The sequence below is a fragment of the Rousettus aegyptiacus genome, unplaced genomic scaffold, assembly GCF_014176215.1.
Source record: "Rousettus aegyptiacus isolate mRouAeg1 unplaced genomic scaffold, mRouAeg1.p scaffold_m13_p_1, whole genome shotgun sequence".
NCBI lineage: Eukaryota > Metazoa > Chordata > Mammalia > Chiroptera > Pteropodidae > Rousettus > Rousettus aegyptiacus.
Genome location: NW_023416284.1, coordinates 119,129,994 through 119,151,432, shown reverse-complemented (window position 1 = coordinate 119,151,432; position 21,439 = coordinate 119,129,994). Strand labels below are relative to the sequence as shown.

At 34.1% G+C, this 21,439-nt stretch overlaps 1 pseudogene; it reads right to left on the bottom strand.

Moving 5' to 3' along the window:
• Window positions 1-674: 674 nt before the first annotated feature.
• LOC118605550 lies at window positions 675-793 on the bottom strand (annotated as a pseudogene).
• Between the last annotated feature and the right edge of the window lie 20,646 nt (window positions 794-21,439).

Below are 21,439 nucleotides of genomic sequence, written 5' to 3'. Positions count from 1 at the left end.
TTACCAACTATCAACTATTAATTTGTACTTCTTAAATCCTTCACCCCATTCTCCCAGTCCCCCAAACCCCTCCTCTCTGTCCATTACCAAACTGTCCACTATATTTGTGAGTCTGTTTTTGATTAATTTGTTCTCTTTGTTCCTTAGATACCACTTATAAGTGAAATCATATGTTATCTATCTTTCTCTGTCTGACTTATTTCACTCAGCATAATAACCTCTAGGTCCATCCATGTCACTGCAAATGGTAGGATTTCATTTTTTAATGACTGAGTAATATTCCATTGTATATATGAACCATAATTTTTTTATCCAATTGTCTGTTGATGAGTGTTTATGTTGCTTCCATATCTTGGCATTTATAAATTGTGCTGCCATAGAAATAATATTAATCAGATATTTGGGTGGCCTGTGGCCACGTTAAGTTGATATATAAAATTAGCCATCATACTTTCACATTTTTTTATGTGTTGTGCCATTTTGCAATGTCTTCAAAGATTTCTCCTTTATGGTTTGCTTCTCACACAGTGGTATTGGTTCAAAGAGAAAAGTCGATGACGATATTGACAACCAAGTAAATGATGATGATTTTTTTTTTGTTTTATACAACCCTTGGTTGACCTCACTGATTGCAAGGACCTTGTCAGCTTACAATCTCTAATTTTTTTTTTTTATGCCTACAGCACTTGGTCTTCCTAGATGGTCTCCCATCCAAGTACTAACCAGGCCCAACTCTGCTTAGCTTCTGAGATCAGATGGGATCGGGCTTGTTCAGGGTAGCATGGCCGTAGACAATGATGATGATATTGACATCCAAATCATATTAGAAGTTGTCTGTGTATTTTATTTTTAGCAGCAGTTTGAAGAAAATGTTATTACTTTAGTTTAAGAAAAAAAATTTAATGCAGTATTTTCAAGAAGATTTAAGACTATAATAATCATCAACATTTTAAGAAGAATCTCTTTTTTCAATTACAATTTAAAAGTTTTCATTTGCCTCTACCATGATGACAATTTGATTTAAAGAGGATTGATATTCTCATATGGCTTAATTAACTATTATTAATTATGTTCTAATTTTAACCATTATTTATAAATTCAAATTCCTAAATTACTTTTAGAAAAAAAGAGCAGCCCTCTGTACTTTGATACCTCCTTCTTATGAAGTCATTTTTTTACCACTTCAATAAATTTTAGTTTCCTTTTGTACATTCTGAAACTGTCTATTCAATGGATGAATTTATGTTACTTTGGCTTTAATAAGCACAATTTATTGATATATTTATCTTGCAAATTATGGGGTTATATTGTTAGATGCTTTTTATTATTTTATTGTTCTCTGAATGGAATCTTATTTTTAAATAAGCTATATCTATATAGCAAACATTTCACCAAAGAGGATATACAAATGGCAAATAAGTACATAAAAAGTTGTGCTACATAATTAGTAATTAGAGAAATATAATTGGAAACCATATTGAGAGAAACCCGGTCGAGTTTTGGAGACAAGATGGAATAATTGCACTTCCCTTATTACTCCCTCTAAATAAAGTTAAAAATACTGGATTACATATTGAACAAACATTGGAAGAAACTGAAATATGGAGAGAAGCAAGCAGTCCAGCTAGATGCCTTGGGGCCTGCGAAAAGACACTGTGGTGAGTTCCCTGGGCTTCCTTTCTTGCTTCACATCCCTGACTGTGTGCTGGAGGAGGGACCTGGAAACCTCAATGAGTGTAGAAAAAGAGAATACTCTCATAAATAACAGAACAAGAAAAGGAGTAGCACAGCAAGATAGAAAGCTTTTAGACAATAACCTCTCTCCCTACACTAGCCAAACATGTTGGACAAAATCGTGACTGTATTCCCACCCTGATAAATTTTCACCCTTGTGAGGCTATAACAAGTTGCCACCTTCATCACTGGGGTAGAATCAGCGAGGACAGAGCAGGAAGCTAGAACTTTTTTCCCTTCCCAAAGCTAACAAACTCCCATCTTACCCACCCTCACAGTGTCTGTGGAGGCCATGTCAGGAGCAGTAATGAGACATTCTTCCCCTCCAAGTTAGGGCAGTGACAGTAGAAGCCTAGTCGGCAGCCTGAAATCCCACATTTACCCAGTAGCAACAGGCCTTCTTCACCGAGGTATCAACTGAGGCTAGGTGGGAAGCATGGACTTCTATTCCCATCTAACAGTAATGAAGTAGTGTTCCCCTTTTCCCATGGGCATGATGTCAGAGGAGGTCTGCTAACAGATTATTTAAATAAGATCCAGAATCTCATAACACAGGAACCAAAATATTCAGATGCAATAGAAAATCACTTGTCATACAAAACACAGCAAATATCACCTCAAACAAGAAAAGATAATCAACATATGAGAACAAGGTGAAACAGATGTTGGAATTATATGACAAGGATTTTAAAGCAGACATCACGAAAATGTTTCAACAAGTTTGAAATAATTGAAAAAAAATAGAAAATCTCAGCAATGAAGTAAGAAGACTACAGAAAGAGGAAAAAAAATTAGAAGATATAAAAAAGAACCATATAGAAATTTCAGAATTGAAGATAAAATAACCAAAATTTTAAAGTTGATGGGTTTAATAGCATAAAAAAATGGCAGAGGAAAGAATCTGAATATAGAACATAAAACAATTGATTCAGAACAGTAGAGAATACTAATTGATAAAACAGAGTGGAAATGGACTGAAAAAAAAATGAACAAAACCTCAGAGATCTGTGGGTGCTATAACAAAAATTTAAATCTTTGTGCCATCAGAATCCCAAAAGGATAGAAAAAAGACAGTGGGGTTTAAAAATATTCAAATAAATAATTAATCACATTTCCTCAAATTAGGCAAAGGACATAAATCTACAGATTCAAGAAAATGAATAGTTGAGAAAATACTAAACAGGATAAATGCAGTGAAATCTCTACCAAGACACATTACAATCAAATTTCTGAAAGCTAAAGACAAAGAAAAAAATCTGGAAAAAAATCAAGAGCAAAACATTAATTTCCTTACAAGCAAAAAAAAAAAATTTGAGTGATAGTAAATTTCTCATTAGAAATCATGAGGTCAGAAGGAAATGTGACAATACTTTTCAACTGTTAAAAGAAAGAACTGTCAACAAAGAATTCTATATGCAGTGAAAATACCCTTCAGGAATGAAGGGGGAATCAAGACATTCGCAGATGGATAAAAACTAAGAGAATTTGTTGCCAGCAAGACCTAACCTAAAAAAAATGACCAAATGATATTTTCCTAAACAAAGAGAAATTATGAAAGGGGGAATCTCAACACAAAGGAAAAGAAAAACATAAATAAAAAATCCAATAAACTTTCTTTGTGGAGTTTTTAAAATTATATTTTATGATTGAAGCAAAAATTATAACACCGCGTGTATATAATATATGTAAAGACAGTATTTCAGACAAATATATTATAAATGGGGGAAGATAAAGGAATGTTAAAGGAAGTAAGTTTTCTATACTTTATTGGAATTGATAAATTGGTGACACTAGTAGACTGTGACAAATTTTATATACATAATTTAATACCTATAGAAATCCCTAAAAAAATCTATATAAATAAATACACTCATAAATACTATAAATAACTCAAAATTAAATTATAAAATATGCTGAAAGTAATCCTCAGAAAGTCAGAAAAAAGAAAATACAGGAATGAAAATCAGACACAAAATAGAAACCAAAAAACAAAGTGCCAGATATGTCTTAAAATATCAATAATTACATTAAATGTAAATGAGATAAATGCATCAATTAAAAGACAGAGACTGGCAGGGTGGATTTGAAAACCTGATTCAACTATCTACTGTCTGTAAGAAACTCAATATAACAATATAAGTAGGTTGAAAGAAACTCAATATAATAATATAAGTAGGTTGAAAATAAAAGAACAGAAAAATATGTACCATGAAAATATCAATCAAAATAGCGCAGAAATGGCTAAATTAATAAACAGATAAAGTATACTTCAGAACAAAGAAAATTAGCAGGGACAGAGACAATCATTACATAATGATAAAGGAGTCAATTCAGCAAAAAACCTTAGCAATCCTAAATGTGTATACACCATACAACAGAGTTCCAGAATATGTGAAGTAAAATGATAGAAATGAAAGAAAAAAGTTCTTATTATGGGTAGAGACACCAACTCCCTTTTTCAACAATTGATAGAACAAATAAAAAGAAAATTAGTAAAGATATAGAAGAACCCAACAGCACCATCAACCAACAAGATCTAATTGTCCATTACAGAACACTACACTCAGCAACTGAATTCACATTCTTCCAAGAACTCACAGATTTACTGTGATAGATTATATCCTGGGCCATAAAATGAACTTCACCAAATTTAAAATAATTGAAATTATTCACAGTGTTCTCTGACTACAATGGAATCAAAATAAAATTAATAACAGAAAAATAATAGGAAAATTTCTAAACTCTTGGGAACTTAGCAACACATTTTATATGCTTAATGGGTCAAAGAGGAAGTCCCAAAGAAAATAAAAATACTTGAACTGAATGAAAACAGCAACAACAAAAACAACACATCAAGATTTTTTAGATGCAGCTAAAACAGTGTTAAGAGGAAATTTCTAGTATTACATACTTACATTAGAAAAGAAAAAAGTCTCAAATCGATAACCTAAATCTTCATATTAAGAAACTAGAAAAAGAAGATAAAATAAACAGACAAGCATAAGGAAGAAAATAATTAAATAAGAGCAGAAGTTCCATAAAATTAAAAGAAAAAAATAGAAAGTTAAGAAAAAAGAAAGCCAATTTTTTGAAAAAAAAAAATTTAACCTGCTAGCAAACAGATAAATAAAAAGAGGATACAAATGATCATATCATGAATGAAACAAGAAATATCATTTTATACTCTGCAGACATCAAATGGATAAAACCACAATGTGATATCACTACACACTGATTAAAGTGGCTAAAATAGAGTAGTGTGATAATACCAAATATTGATGAAAATTCAGAGAAACTGGATCAGTTTTACATTTCTGGTGGGAATGGAAAACAGTGCAGTTATTTTGGGAAATAATTTGACAGTTTTTTTTTACCAGACTAAATATGCATATACTTTATGACCTAATAATTGTATTCTTGAACATTTATCTCAGAGAAATAAAAATGTATGTTCACACAAAAATGTATAAACAAATGTTCATAGCAGCTTTATTTCTAATAGACAAAAACTTGAAACAATTCATATTTTCTAACAAATACTAAAATAGTTGTGTTACCTCTATAGCATGGAATAGTATTTAGCAACACAAAGAAACAAACTATTGATATACATAGCAACTTGTATGTATCTCAAGGGAATTGTGCTGAATATAAAGAGATGATCTCAAAAGGTTACATGCTATGTGATTCCATTTATAAAACATCCTTGAAATAGTCAAAGTGTAGAGATAAAGTATAGATAAGTGCTTGTCTGAGGGTAGACATGGGAAGTGAGGAGAGCAGGTAAGGTTAGAAAGGGGTAGTACAATGGAGTGTGGTGATGAAATAGTCTGTATCTCGATTGCTATGTTTACACAAATCTACAGATATGATAAAATTTTATAGAACTACACACACATATGTATACACACAAATACATGCATACAAACTTAATGAAAACTGAACAAACTGTGTATTGTACCTATATCAATTTTCGAGACTGTATTTGTATTATAGTTATGCAAGATATTACCATTGGGAGATCTGGATGATGGGTACACCAGACTGCTGAAGTTCGAGTGTGGATTTCTACTTCTGATCTGAAGTGATAAGCTAGACATCACCCATTTGGGGATGGACAATATCAATAGGTGACAGATACCAGACACTCACTACATGTCAGGTACTCTGCTATGATCCATATATGCAGTTTCTTGTATAATCCTCAAATTTTTGAGATAGGTAGTATTTTAATCCATTTTTCAGATGACAAAATAGAAGCTCAGAGAGGTTAAATTAATTTTCTCCGTTTTTACAATTAATATAGTACCACATTCCACAGAGCAAGATGGAACATGAAATGCTTTCAGGAGTAGTGGGAAAGCCTGCCTGCTTTTTTAGCCACTCTTGCTCTTGTCATTGATGTCTACACTTCCTACATTAGGAGAAAAACCTTTCGATTTCTAATTGGAAATGTGTCTGATCCCATGAGGGAAGGAAAAAAGATACCAAAAAGAGAAAAAAACTGGAGAAGACACAGAGGTGGGCTATCTGGGACATATTGAATCCTTTTTGTAATTTCGCTCAAGAAATGTTCTAGTCTCTCCTGAAGGTTAGGAATTTCCTGAAGACAAATTTTGTATACTGAAAGATTTCTTCTAAGATTGGCCTTGATCTTGATATGTAAAATTGAAGAATAGCAAAGTTGATAGAGATAAGTCAACCCATTTGAAAATTAGTAGGAAACAAACAGATGTAAAACACTAAAAGGTCAAACTGATTTCACTATGTTCAATCAATGTTTTTTCATTTCCAATTCAGCAGGTAGCCTTCTTTTAAACATCCATCTAAGCCAAGAATGACTGAAAAAGTGTTTGATTTTACCACATACTGTTAACTGAAAATTAACCACAGGATGGCAGAAGACCAAATATTCAATAACAATTCTATTTCTTCTGCATGAAAAAATTCTCATGTAGACCATGTTAAAAGAATACTCTGTAATTTATATGCTAAGTGTTTAAATGCATTTTTGTTTGATTTTTAATGTGCCCAATATCCTAACTAATGATTCTTATCTTGGGTTAAAGAAATTTTATGATAGAGTTTAAAACAATGATATGGCTAGAATCATTAATTTAACATTACTTTGCTGACTTAGATGATGACAATTTTGTTTTTGATCTTAAAATATTAAATATTTGATCTTATCCTATAAAAGTGAAGGCTTTATTGTTTTATTTTTAAACTTTGGAGATAAATCTCAAACACAAATGTCATGAATAATTCCTCCCTCACCCCAATATCGGTAAAACTTACTCTTTCTTTAACAAAAAAGTGATTTAACACTTACTTAGTGCTAGATATTATGTTCAGCACTAAGTTATATCAAGCTAAATTACATGAAGTTGTTAATATACAACTTAAAAACAATAATTTCATACTGTTCAATTTAATAAAAATAAAAAGTGAAGCTCTTTCCATTAATACTTCATAAGTTAATACAAGAAAATTGCAAATAAACTAAATTAAAAGTTGAGGGATTCGGGGAAACGTCCTTGAGGAAGTGCTCAGACCGATTCCAGAAGGATGAGTAAGAAGGCATGTGGGACAGAAGCCTTTTCTGGGAGAGAAGAAGTATTCACAGAGAGCTCTAGAGTCTGAGGCAAAGGGAAATATCATGAGTCTTGATGGAAAAGAAAGGATCAAAATAAAAAAGACTCTTATGTGATAAGAGTTTTAATGAGGAAATTGCGAAACATTTAATAATTATAAGTGAGAGAACGGAAGGGAAGTTTTGCATTTTAAGAAAATCACTCTAGCCACAGTGTGTGTTGTGGGGAAAGGTATAGGAGGAGTTAGGCAGGATTGGAGGCTGGGAGATCACTTAGAAGTGATTGCACTCTGGGAAACATGGCAAAGTGAGAGATGTCCTCAGATCTCTCCCCTTGAAACAACAATCAGCTGAACATCTAAAACTCAAAAAACACCTAAACTGCATACCAGCACATCTGAGCGTGGGATTCGCGCATAAGGGCTACCACAGGTCACAACCTATCACAACCTTCAAAGCTCCCTGCAGGAAGAGGGGGAGGGGAAAAGGTGTGATGACTTCTCTGAACAGCCCTGCCTGGGAGTACTGTGAGTTCCACACAGCCAGTGGCAGAACCCAGTCACCAGGGCAGAAAGTGGAGAAGAGAGATAGGACTGCAGAAAAACAACAGTTGATTTTTACTGGCTGTGGTTGCAAAACCAAGGCTGAGCCACAGCCTCCAACTCCCAACCCAGAGGACCCCTCCCCCCATAACTGAACACCACGGAGCCCCAGAGGAATCTGAGCAAATGCTACCAAGACTGTCGCTGACACTGACAGGGACTGAAACTAAGGGTAACGAGCATGATGAAATATCTACAAGAAAATTATTAAGGCTTTATATAAAGCAGGGATTCAAGAGGCTTAGATGCCACCTACCGGAAACCGAAAGAAAAGTGCCTTCTTTGCACCAGGCTAAAGAGACCTTTATATAATAAATCTTTGTGGAAAAAAGCAGAATACATTTCCATTAATGTCTAGGCAGAGAAATAGTCCATTAAATACCATGAACAACCAAAATGACAAGGCATCTCAGAAAAAAAGAGAAAAGTCTCCGGAAAATAAGCTCACGGGCATAGAAATATGCAACTTAAATGACAGAGAATTCAGGATGGTACTTCTGAAAAAATGGTGAGTTCCAAAACATGTCATACCAACAATTTAAGGAATTGAAAAAACAACTAGATGAGCAGAGTAAGAAGATTGAACCCCTCAAAAAGAACCAACTAGAACTTCTAGAGATAAAAAACGCACTGCAAGAATTGAAAAACGAAGCAGCAAACTTGAGAAATAGAGTTGACCAAATGGAGGAAAATATCAGTGGTATAAAAGACAGAAATCTAGAAATAAAGCATAAAGAAGAGAGAAACCAAAGAATGAAAAAATAATGAAAGAGAAATAAAAGAACTAACTGATACCGTCAAGAGAAGAAACATAAGAATAATGGGCATCACCAAAGGCAGGAAAAGGAGCAGGGACTAGAAAGCATTTTCAGACAAATAGTTTAGGAGGATTTCCCAAATCTAAGGAATGAGCTGGAGCTTGGAATTCAAGAAGTCAATAGAACATCCACTAATCTCAACCCAAAAAGGCCTTCACCAAGACACATTGTATTAAAGTTATCAAAAATCAATGACAAAGATAGAATTCTCAGGGCAGCCAGGGAGAAGCAAATAGTAATGTATAAAGGAAAACCCATTAGATTATCATTGGACTTCTCAGAGCAAACCTTACAAGCTAGAAAGAAATGGAAACAAATATTTAAACTATTAAGTGAAAGGAACTACCAGCCTACATTATTAGTATCCAGCTAGGCTCTCCTTTAGATATAAAGGAGAAATAAGGACCTTTCTAGACATACAAAAATTGAGGAAATTCTCTACTATGAGGCCTGCACTACAGGAAATACTGAAAGGGGTCAGCTCACCTAAAACCAAATGATTTAAAAAAACCCCACATAATTAGGAGTAAAGTGACTATCAGTCAAATAAGAGAGGTCTGTAATCTTTACTATGAACAGGGCATTATAAGCTTAAATAATAAGAAGAGAATTGCTATAGCAAGATAGTAATGAACATTCAGCATATATAGGAGCAAAATGAGATAACAATAAGTGAAAAGGGGAGAATTCAAAGATTCAGATTTGCAAAGGGGCATGGAGATAAGGCATGCACAGAAGAAAATGGATGACTGTATATAAAAAACTATCCTTTACATATTCGTAATGGTAACCACACACCAAAGATTCAGAACTGAAGTGTGTGACATAAAACAAGAAGGACCAGAGGGAAAACCCACAAAAGTCAACCAAAATAAAGAAAACAGAAACATAAGGACAAGGAAGCTATGGAAACATTGAGCTACCAGAAAGCAAAAGATAAAATGACTATAAGAAGACTTCATATTTCAATAATCACCCAAATGTAAATGAACTGAACTCACCAATAAAAAGGCACAGAGTTGCAGATTGGATCAAAAAAACAGAACTCAACCATATACTGCCTTTAGGATACACATCTCAGCTCCAGACAAATATAGACACAAAGTGAAAGGGCGGAAAATGATATTTCAAGCAAATGGCATTCAGAGAAAAGCAGGAGTTGCAGTAATATCAGACAAAATAGACTTCAGAATAAAAAGGTAAAGAAAGATACTGAGGGACACTTCATAATGATAAAGGGAATCTTGCACCAAGAAGACATAACACTTATTAATGTCTATGCTTCCAATCAGGGAGCCCCAAAATATGTAAAGCTATTACTAACAGAACTAAAGGGAGAAACAGACCAAAACATGATCATAGTAGGGGACCTAAATACCCACTGTCGAATATGGACGGATCATCCAAACAGAAAATCAATAAGGAAATACCATCCTTAAATAACACATTAGACCAACTGGACATAATTTACAGAGCCTTCCATCCCAAAACAGCTGCTTATACATTCTTCTCTAGTGCACATGGAACATTCTCAAGAATCGACCACATACTGGGACACAGAAATAGACTCAACAAATATAAGAGCGTTGAAATCATATCATCCATAATCTCTTGTCATAATGCTTTGAAACTAGAGATCAACTGCAAAAAGAAATCAGGAAGAACAACAAATACATGGAGATTAAACAACAGGCTACTGAAGAATAACTTGGTCATAGAAGAAATAAAAAGAGAGATCGAGAGATACATAGAAATGAATGATAATAATAGTACAACATATCAAAACTTTTGGGACACAGAAAAAGTGGTCATAAGAGGAAAGTTCTTATCATTATGGGCCTATCTCCAAAAACAGAACGAGCCCAAATAAGCAATCTAACTCTTCATCTTTAAAGACTAGACAAGGAAGAGCAAATGAAGCCTAAAGTCAGCAGCAAGAAAGAATCATCAGAATTAGAGCAGAAATAAATGAAATTGAAAACAAAAACACAATAGAAAAAATAAATGCAACAAAGAGCTGGTTCTTTGAGAAGGTTAGTAAAATTGACAAATGCCTGGCTAGACACACTAAAGAAAAAAGAGAAAGGACACAAATAAACAAAATCAGGGATGAAAGAGGGGAAATTACAACTGACATCGCAGAAACACAAAGGAAGGTACAAGAATGCTATGAAAAAGTATATAACACCAAATTTAATAACCTAGAAGAAATGCACCAATACTTAGAAAAATATAATCTTCCTAGATTGAATCAAGATGAACTGGAAAATCTAAATAGATTGATCAGCAGTATGGAAATTGAAACAATCATCAAAAACCTACCAAAAAGTTAAAGTTCAGGGCCAAATGGCTTCACCAGTGAATTCTACCAAACATTCAAAGAAGATTTAATACCTATTCTCCTCAAACTCTTCCAAAAAATCAAAGAGGAGGCAATACTTCCCAACTCATTTTATGAGGCCAATATTACTCCGATACCAAAACCTGGTAAGGATAACACAAAAAAGAAAACTACAAACCAGTAGCTCTTATGAACACAGATGCAAACATCCTAAATAAGATACTAGTGAACCGAATACAACAACATATTAAAAAGATTACATACCACAATCAAGAGGGCTTAATCCTAGGGGCATAGGGATAGTTCAACATAAACAAACCGATTATTGCGATACACCTAATATACAAATTAAAAAGTAAGAATCATATGATCATATCAATAGATGCAGAAAAAGCCTTTGACAAGATATGGCATCCATTTATCATCAAAACACTTAACAAAATCAGTATAAAAGGAAAGTACCTTAATATAATAAAGGCCATATATGACAAACCCTCAGCCAACATTATACTTAATGGTGAAAAACTAAAAACCTTCCCTCTAACAAGGCAAGGCTGTCCACTACCGCCACTGTTATTCAATATAAAATTGGAGGTCCTAGGGAGTACAATTAGGCAAGAGAAAGAGATAAAAGGCATCCAAATAGAAAATAAGGTCAAACTGTCACTACTTGCACATGACATGATTTTCTATATAGAAAACCCTCAAGACTCCATAAGAACACTACTAGAAACAATAAGCAAATAACAGTAAAGTTTCTGGATACAAAATCAACATTCAAAAATCCATAACATTCCTATTCCCTAATAATGAAGTGTCAGAAAAAGTAATTTCTTTTGCAGTTGCAAGAAAAAGAATAAAATACCTAGCAATAAATTCAATGTAACATGTGAAGGACCTATACAATGAAAACTATAACACCCTATTAAAAGAAATTGAAGAAGATACAAAGAAATGGGAAGATATTCTGTGTTCTTGGATTGGAAGAATCAGTATAGTTAAAATGACCATATTACCTAAAGCATTATACAGATTTAATGCAATCCCCATCAAAATCTCATTGGCTTTTTTTAAAGAAATAGAACAAAAATTATAAGATTTGTATGGGAGCACAAAAGACCCTGAATTGTCAAAGCCATCCTGAGAAAAAAGAATGAGGCTGGAGAGATCACTCTGCCTGTCTTCAAATTATACTACAAAGAGACTGTAATCAAAACGGCATGGCATTGGCAGCAAAACAGACACATGGACCAGCGGAACAGAATCGAGAGTCCAAAAGTAAACACATATTTATATGGGCAAATAATTTTTAACAGAAATCCAAAAACAAACAGTGGTGAAAGGAAAGCCTCTTCAATAAATGGTGCTGGGAAAAATGGAAAGCCACCTATAAAAGAATGAAACTAGACTGTTGTCTATCACCACACGCCAAAGTTAACTGAAAATGGATTAAGGATCTGAATATAAGACATGAAAAAATAAAATGCATAAAAGAAAACATTGGAACTAAACTCAAGGACCTTGGACTTAAAGAGGATTAAATGAATTTGACCTCAGAGGCAGGAAAATAAAAGCAAAAATAAATGAATGGGGCTACATCAAACTAAAAAACTTCTGCTCAGCCAAAGAAACCATCAACAAGGTAAAGAGACAACTATTTGAATGGGAAAATATATTTGCAAGCAACTCCTCTGATAAAGGCCTAATACCCAAAACACACAAAGAACTCATACAACTCAATAACAACAAAAAAAAGAAATGATCCAATCAACAAATGAGCACAGGTTCGAAACAGACATGTCTCCCTAAAGGACATGCAAATGGCTAACAAATATATAAAAAGGTGCTCAGCATCGCTACTTATTAGAGAAATGCCAATCAAAACCACAATGAGGTACCATCTTGTACCTGTTAGACAATTATAAAATTTATACAATAATTCCTATGATTAGTGTGATACCCAGCTGGCACTATATGTAGTTGCTACAGTATTATGGACTGCATTCTCTAAGATAGACTTTACATCTTCATGATTACTTTGGAGTTACCACTTTGTGTTCCTTAATTCCTTTCCCTTTTTCACCCAGACACCCCCCCCCCCCCTTTATTACTTTAAGATATGTCCTCTATACCCACTTTGTTGAGAGTTGCTATCATGGAAGGATGGTTTCTATCATGGAAGGATGGTTTTTGTCAAAGATGTTGAGCTTTTTCTGAGATATGATTTTTATCCTTCATTCTTCAATGTATCACATTGATTGGTTTATGGATGTTGAACTATCCTTGTATTCCTGCCACAGATCTCACTTGGTCATAGAGTATAACACTCTAATGTTTTGTTGAATCCAGTTTGTCAGTATTTTGTTGAGATATGTTGCATGCGTGTACATCAAGAATGCTGGCCTGTAGGTTTCCTTTTTTTTTCTAAGATGTTTGGTGTCAGTATCAGGACAATGCTCGTTTCGTAAAATGAGTTTGGAAGAGTTCCTCTTTCTTCGATTTTTTTGAAATAGTTTAAGAAGGATAGGTATTCATTTTTTAAATGTTTGGTGGTAGAATTCACCTGTGAAACCATTTGATTCTGGATTTTTATTTGTAGGGGATTTTTTGATGACTGCTTCAATGTCATTGGTAGTAATTGGTCTGTTTATATGTTTTGTGTCTTCTTGTTTTATTCTTAGAAGGTTACATGGTTCTAGAAATTGATCCATTTCTTATAGATTGTTGAATTTCTTGGCCTATAATTGTTATAAGTATTCATTAATGATTCGTTGTTTTTCTGTTCTTCTTTGTTTGAGATAGCTATATTCAGATTTTAAAAAAAGCACTTGTAACTCCAGAGAAAAACATTAGTAATGTATTAATGTTTACATTTTAATTTATAATCTTCCAGAGTTTTTCTATGCATGAAAAGGCAAGTTTGTGTGTGTAACATGTGTGTGTATATGTACACATTATCAGTAAATTGCTGTCTAGTGATCTGTTTTTATTACTTAACATACAATGAATGCATCAATAAATAGTCTTATGTGACATTTATTTGATCAGGCTCTATGGATGTACCATAATTATTTAACTATTCCATATGGTTTGACATTTTAATTATCTTCATTCGTAGCTACATGCTTGTCCTCTATCCTGCTCCTATTTATACTTGTTCTTTTCTAAACCTGTGCACAGCTGGCATCTTAAGACTCCCCTTCACCTGCAAGTTTCTAAAAGTAATTTTTCTGATTCCTCACATGTCAGAAACTTAAAAAAAATTCTATTGACTCATTTTATACAACTTTTGTATATAGGGCTCTGGGCTAAAAATAATTCCCAGAACTCCCATGACATTGCTTCATTATCTTTAAGTATCCACTGTGGCTGATAAAAACAAAGAACAAAAGAAAACAAAAATACTCATGTTTATGATTCTTTCTCTGTACATGCCCTGATTTTTTTTCTTTGAAAGGATTGAAAACCTTGCCTACATACTTGGTGCTCCAAAATTTCAGAGTTGAGGAATCCAGAAGTTGGTCTATTTGAATTCATTATTCTAGTTATTCAATGGCCTCTTTCAATTAGGAGGCTTTAAATTTTTTAACTCTGGAGACCTACTTTCAACTGTTTATTTGATCATTTCTCTCTTTCAGTTTTATCTGCTCTTTATCTTTAGAGATTCTAGTCTATTAATCAGATGTTTGAATCTTCTGGAATGTTTCTCTATGTTTCTATATTCTCACATGTTCCATTTTTTTTTCATTTGTTTGGTTGTTTTTGCTATATATTCAGTGAAAATCTCTCATCTTTATCTTTCAATTCACCTAGGAAACTTTGGAAGCAATAGGTTGCATATGCAAGAGCTTCTTTTGATTATTGAGTTGTCCTTTTTCTAGCTTCTTATTCTTGTTTTGTGGATGTAATTTTTTCATGAGTATTTGAAGATAACAGAAGTATTTTTTTTGTTGTTTTCTTATTTTTTAAAATTTGGTTTTTATGTTAGTCTATTTTTATCACTCACAGTGAAAGTTTTTCTCAGGCTTCTGGTAAGTGTTGTTGTTTTTTATTTGTGTATTTGTTTTTACATACAAGCTGGTAAAAAAAAAAAAAGCTCCTTGGTAGCTCCATATATGTGGACAGTGCTAGTTGACAGGGAACACTTCTTCAGAGTCATAGCAGTGGGAGTGAGATGTGATGGGGCTGTGAGGAAACCTTGTATTTAAGTTCCTATGCTGGGGAAATTTTAAATAAGTTATTTTCTCTAGGACTGCTAAACTTCTTCAGAGAAATACCCTCTTGCCGGGTGAATAGAAGTCTGCTTTTGAGTCTATTTCACTTGGAGGTTGGAAAGGTCTATTTGTGCTGGATAGTCAAATAGGCCATATCCACATTTTCACTGCTGCTCTTATCTCTATACCTAACTCTCTATCCTTAAGTGAATACAGCATTTTTCAGGTCCAAGTGTTGCCTAGATTCTGCATTATAGGTAAGTTCAGACTATAAGCCTCTCCATGTGTTTTAGTTGGGAGATTTCCTCTGACCTAATTCCCTAGTTACCACTTCACCAATTTCATGTATTTTACAAATTTGTTAAAATCGCTCATCTATTTATGACCACCTCCTCTTCTTTTTATAATTAGTAAACTCATAATATTTTAATGGGGGTGTGTGGTTAGAGATGAGATACATGACTCTTTAACCAAATGTTTCCTTAAGTATAGGTTAATTCTGAATGTCTGTCTAGTTTATGACTCTGCGATGGTAGGGATTATGAATGTTTCCACTGCTGTGTTCTTAATATCTTACAATGTCTGAAGTCTTGAAATATAGTTGCTGAAAGAGCAAATAGGATTTGTAAAACCTTGATAAGAGAATGTACAAATACCAAAGTAAAACCTTTGAATTTTAATCCAGTTGGATCAAATTGTAAAATGTTAAGGAGGGACACAATCTGTTATGCATAAAGTTAGCATAATAAATTATCTTACATTCATTGAGATCTATCTTAGCTACTTATTTTTTGAACAATGAAAAGGGTGGTACTGGAGCAAGCAAGAGTGACAAAGAATTTGGCTCATTTTAGGACTGACTGTCCTTTAGAATTTATATCTACTCATGTGTGTGTGTGTCGGGGGAGGGTGTGTATGCTCATGCATGCACATGCACAATGCCATTTTTATTGTTTTTCTCAGAATCCTCTTCATTCACTAGGCTTTGAAATTGTCAATTATGATTTCACAACTAAAATGCTTAAGTAATGCAATGCTTATATTTGGTGAAGAGTAGCTCTTTTGAAGACACTCAGATATCACAGTTGTCATCTGCCTGGCTCCCAAATACTCATACACTGAGATAAACTATCAGCTTAATTAATTTAATAATGGCTTCCTAAGTTTGGACGTCTAATGTCTACTGCTCATTCTCATTGCTTCATTCATCTATTTACCAAATAACTATGGTATGCCTATTATTTAAAAAGCAAAAGAGTTAGGATTTGTGTGTATTTAACTATGTTAACAGCTACATAAAAAAAGCATAGGCAAAAGGACACATATAATTTTGTAACAGAGAATACAACATTCATAGGCACTCAGCAGTACTGGTGTACTAGTGATGGGCGTGAGGAAAGAGGAAGAGAGAGGTGCTATGGCTTGCGGCTACATGGTCACTTAGGTGTCAGTTCTAGAGACCAGAGATTTGGACACAGAGTCTCAATACAGACCCCCTAAAAAAGTAGCAGCTCTGGACAGAGCAAGTTAATTGCGTACACCAATACAGTATTGCCAGAGGATCCCAATACACCCTCTAACTAAGCCAGAATTGGTTTTGAACCTGGCTTTCCTGGAAGTGATGGCATCAGTGGACCAAACTGCAAGGAAATGGGGAAAGCGAAACAAAGAAAATAATACAGTTGCTAGCACAGAAGGTTGCAAAATGCACTGAATAACAAAACAAGCCTTTTTGGTCTGTGTTCTTAATAAAAGGTTGTTTAAGCCTATTTTTTTTTTTATTACTTCTGATATCTGAAACTCCCCCTCAGTAATTCTGGTCTTTGGATCACCAGAGAAATAAGCTGAAGAGAAATTTGAACATAGCTTAAAGATCACTAGAACTATGAACTGTAGGATTTCAACTAGCCGTGAGGAAGACGGTAACGTGACAGCTCAAGTATAGGCTCAAGAAGTCAACTTAGACAAAGATACCTTCTATAAGTTAAATGTTTCTCCTCCTTATGGAACCTTGACTAGGATGACGAGTAAGAAGCCTAGAGAGAGTGCACAATTTCAGGGGGTCCTTACTCCCAAAGTCACACAAGTGTCACCTTGCCCTTACAAGACCCTGAGAGTGAGTTCCTTCTTAAATTTTGTTTTTGCCACATTAAAATATGTTTTAAGGCACCTACGATATCTCAAAATAAGTAGTGAAGGGATTATCAAGAGAAATGGGAGACACGTGCCTGAACACGAGACCTTCACTCTCAACCTAAAGATATTTGTCCTTAGATGTCTCATTTGGTGATTTTTATCTCCCTTTTAGATTTTGGAATCCTGTAACAAAATAGCACATGCCTATTAGCCATTTTTGGTGGCTTATGTAAAGACAGAAAACACACTTAAGCAAGTTACATTTGACACGAAGTTGGCAGGGATAGTGAGTATGTTGCATGCCAGAACCAAGATTCTAAAAGATTTTGACAGGTTGAAATGATGGGCCAAATATAATAAGATGAAATTTAACAGGGATGAATGCCTGTACTTTGGTCAAAATTCCAATAAACAAATGCAAAATGAGAGAGATGCAGTTAAAAGGCTAGTTTTCTGAAAGACCTAAAGGATTCAGTCTAAACAGTTTCAATGATTCAATTGTAGTTTGACCTAAAACTAAATGTAATTTTAGGCATTGTTGACAGAATTATCTAAAATGAGAAGATGATAACTCTGCCCTGTTTAAATGGAGTCACTCCTCCATTGAGGGGAATGAACAGCTCTTTTGTTTAAGAAAACATATTAGTGGTCCCCTTGTGAATGCAATTTGTGGACTTATTGAGGAGTGAAAGTGTGATACAAGGAAAGCTAAATTTTCTGGATAATAAAGTAATGGGAATTTTCTTTATGAAAGATCTCTGTAGGTGGAGGTAGGGTCTAGCAGTACAGTGGCAGACTGGAGACTAAGGAGAAAAACGGATAGTGAGAGGTTTTTTTTGTTTGTTTGGGAAAAATCTGTGAGCTTTTGGAATGACTATTAAATAATAGTAGATTGTTTTCTGTTTTGAATTATAATTTCCCCCTAAATCCCCAAATCTTCATTATAGGTCATGTGGGAACAATGGACAACAGCCATAGGAAGTAGGACAGCATGAAGACATTATGAATGGAGCTTGGGGCAGGGATTTGGAGCAAGAGAAGACAAATGGTTTCTGAAACTAATCAACCCCCATTTCCTGATAAATGTTTAGCAGTATCAGCAAGGATGCTAAACTTTATTTGGCATGGGTCTTTCGATTATTTTATATTATGTGATTAAAGTAAAGGATGATTCTGAGAGGTTGAAGAACTTGGGAAAATTGGATTGCATTTGCATAGTTGGGGTCTTTCCTGGTGGATTGCGAATTTTTGTCACTGGACTGTTTTTCTCACTTGCATCTATCACACAGTGCCTTAGATATAGAAATCACAAAGATCTGTTGAGTGAATTAGTGAGATTACTGCCTTTGGTGTACCAAGGGTAAAGTCACACAAATAGAGATTATTAAGAGAGAGTCTGTTCTCAAGAAGCTTGTCATCTTATGGGAGAGTCATTCATTCAATTGATTATTTACCGATATGTTTTTCTGGACATTCGGAGTATATAAAGAAAAAAAACAAGGTCTGTACTCTCATGAAGTTTACTTTCTGGCTGGGAGCACTTAAATAAGAAATAAGCAGATTAATAATTAAGAACAATGTTCAGCAGTGAGTGCTATGCAAAGAAATGAAATGGTGTAAAGTGATAGAAATAAAGCTATCGAACAGTTTTAACTTTGATTGTGATTATGAGAGTGGAAACAGAAAATAGTAATACAGTATGATAAGTGCTCTGATAGAAATAAGAGACTGTCACAAGTTTCTGTGGGAAAAACCAGTTGCTGAGGGGCTGGGTGTCAGGGAAGCTTCCTTGGAAGACGTGGTGCCTCTTAATAATGTTCGACAGTGAACCAGATGAAGAAGGAGAAAGGAAACGGTATGAAATGTATTCCAGTCTGTATGCTGGATAAAGTATGGCTTTGTCATAGTATTGCAAAGAGCACAATATTGATAAAAGAGAAAGAAAAAAGATGAAGCTGGAGAAGGGAGTGGTGACCCAAATGGGAATAATCATACATGTTTTGCTAAGAAATTCACCCTTTTGCCCAAAGACAATGGAAAGACAACACAGAATTTCTATCAGAGGATTTCTATGATAATATTTGTGTTTTACTGGTCATGACCCAGCATCATCATGAAGACAAATTGGAGATGGCCTGAACTAAGACAGTGGGAATAGAAAAAAAGAAATGTATGGGTGTGATAAATAATAAGGAAGTCAAAAAAGATTTTATTAGCTGATTGGCCACGAGGTAGATGGTGGTATGTTTCACTAAGTGAGAAGTAATAAGCCCGGTGGAGGGGATATAAAGAAGAATGGAACATAGTGATGAATTTAGTTTTGTACTTACTGACTTTGAGATACTTAAGAGATAGAAATGTGGATGTGTTTAGTAGGCAGTGGGATATTCAGGTCCATGCTCAGGAGTAAACGTCTAGCTGCAATACAGATTTGAGTCCATCGGCAAGCACGTGGGTGGCAGCTGACTCTCAAAAGATGATGACTAAGGAAGAGTGCACATTAAGAGACTAAATGAGACATGAGAACAAAACCTGTAGGAGCATCAGCTTTTTTTGGGAGTTTCAGAGGGAGAAGAGTCTATGAATTCCTGGGGAAGCAGGAAGAATGTGAAGAAACCTGTCACAGAGTCAAGTGTTCTTGGCAGTTTCGAGGAGATACAGGCTGAGAGTATCAAACATTTCCAAGACATCAAGAAAGGACTGGTGAGTGTCCTCAGAGTTTAATAATGAAAAAGAAAAGGTAAGTGATAACAACTGGTAAGCTCATTTTATTGAAGAGGCAAGGAGAGTTTACCACACTGGGAAAGTTTCTTAAAAAATTAGATATGTCCAAGGAGGAAATATGAGAATGTCCTCCCTATGGCTGGATGTGTGCAAGTATCACTACTTGATAAGATTTTTGCATAATAAACATAAGATTTAAGAAAATTTGAGATTTAAAAAATCATAATTAGTAATTTATAAGATGAAGAGTGTAGTAATACTGCCTATTCATACCAAAGTAAACAGATATAACAATTAAGGTAATATAGCAAAAGAGCTGTATTCTCAAGGAAAAGTGAATTTTCAAACTGCTGATGCAATAAAATGTTCAAAAACATACATACGTACAGACGGACAGAAAATTTCGAACGTGGAAAAAAGTTGCAAAAACAGAAAAATCTTTTTCCTCCTTAATTTGAGAGTAAGTTGATGACGTGTTGCTCCATTACCCCAAATTACTTCAGTGAGTACTTCTTATAAACAAAGACATTACCTTATATTACTGAAAATCATCAATATCAGGCAATTTATATAAATATATTACTATATAATCTCAGACCTCATTTAAATTTTACCATTTACTAAAAAAATCTATTTTGTAGCAGAAGAATCCAGTTTAGAATCACATGTTACATTTAGTTTCCACATCTTTTTTCTCCTTCAGTTTGGAATAGATCTTCAGTCTTTCCTAGACTTCATGACATCAACACTTTTGAAATAAAGGTCAACCGTTTTGTAGAATGTCCCTCAATTTGGGTTTGTTTCCTCATAATTAGTTTCAGAATATACATTTTATTTCTTGCAGGATTACTACAGAAGTGATATTGCATTTGTTTCATTGCATCTCATTAATCAGTACATGATTTAATTTGATTTGTTTTATTACCGTTATATTAATGTTGATCATTTGTTTAAAGTAGTGTCTGCCAGGATTTGCACTAAAAAGTTACTATTTTCTCTTTTGTAATTAATATGTATTTAGCGTGTATGTACTTATGTAAATATGAGAGATGGTCTCATCAAACTTTAATTAATTAATATGAGTATGGGCTCATAGATTATTTTATTTGATGTTATAATTTATTGCTATTATTTCTAATTTTGATGCTAAATGGTATTCATCATTCTTTGAACACTCTTTTATGGCACATCAAGATGTTCTAGGATTATTTTATACTTTTCCTGCCCAGCCTTGTATTCAGCCATTTCTCTAAGGAGTTCTTTTAAGGAATAATAGT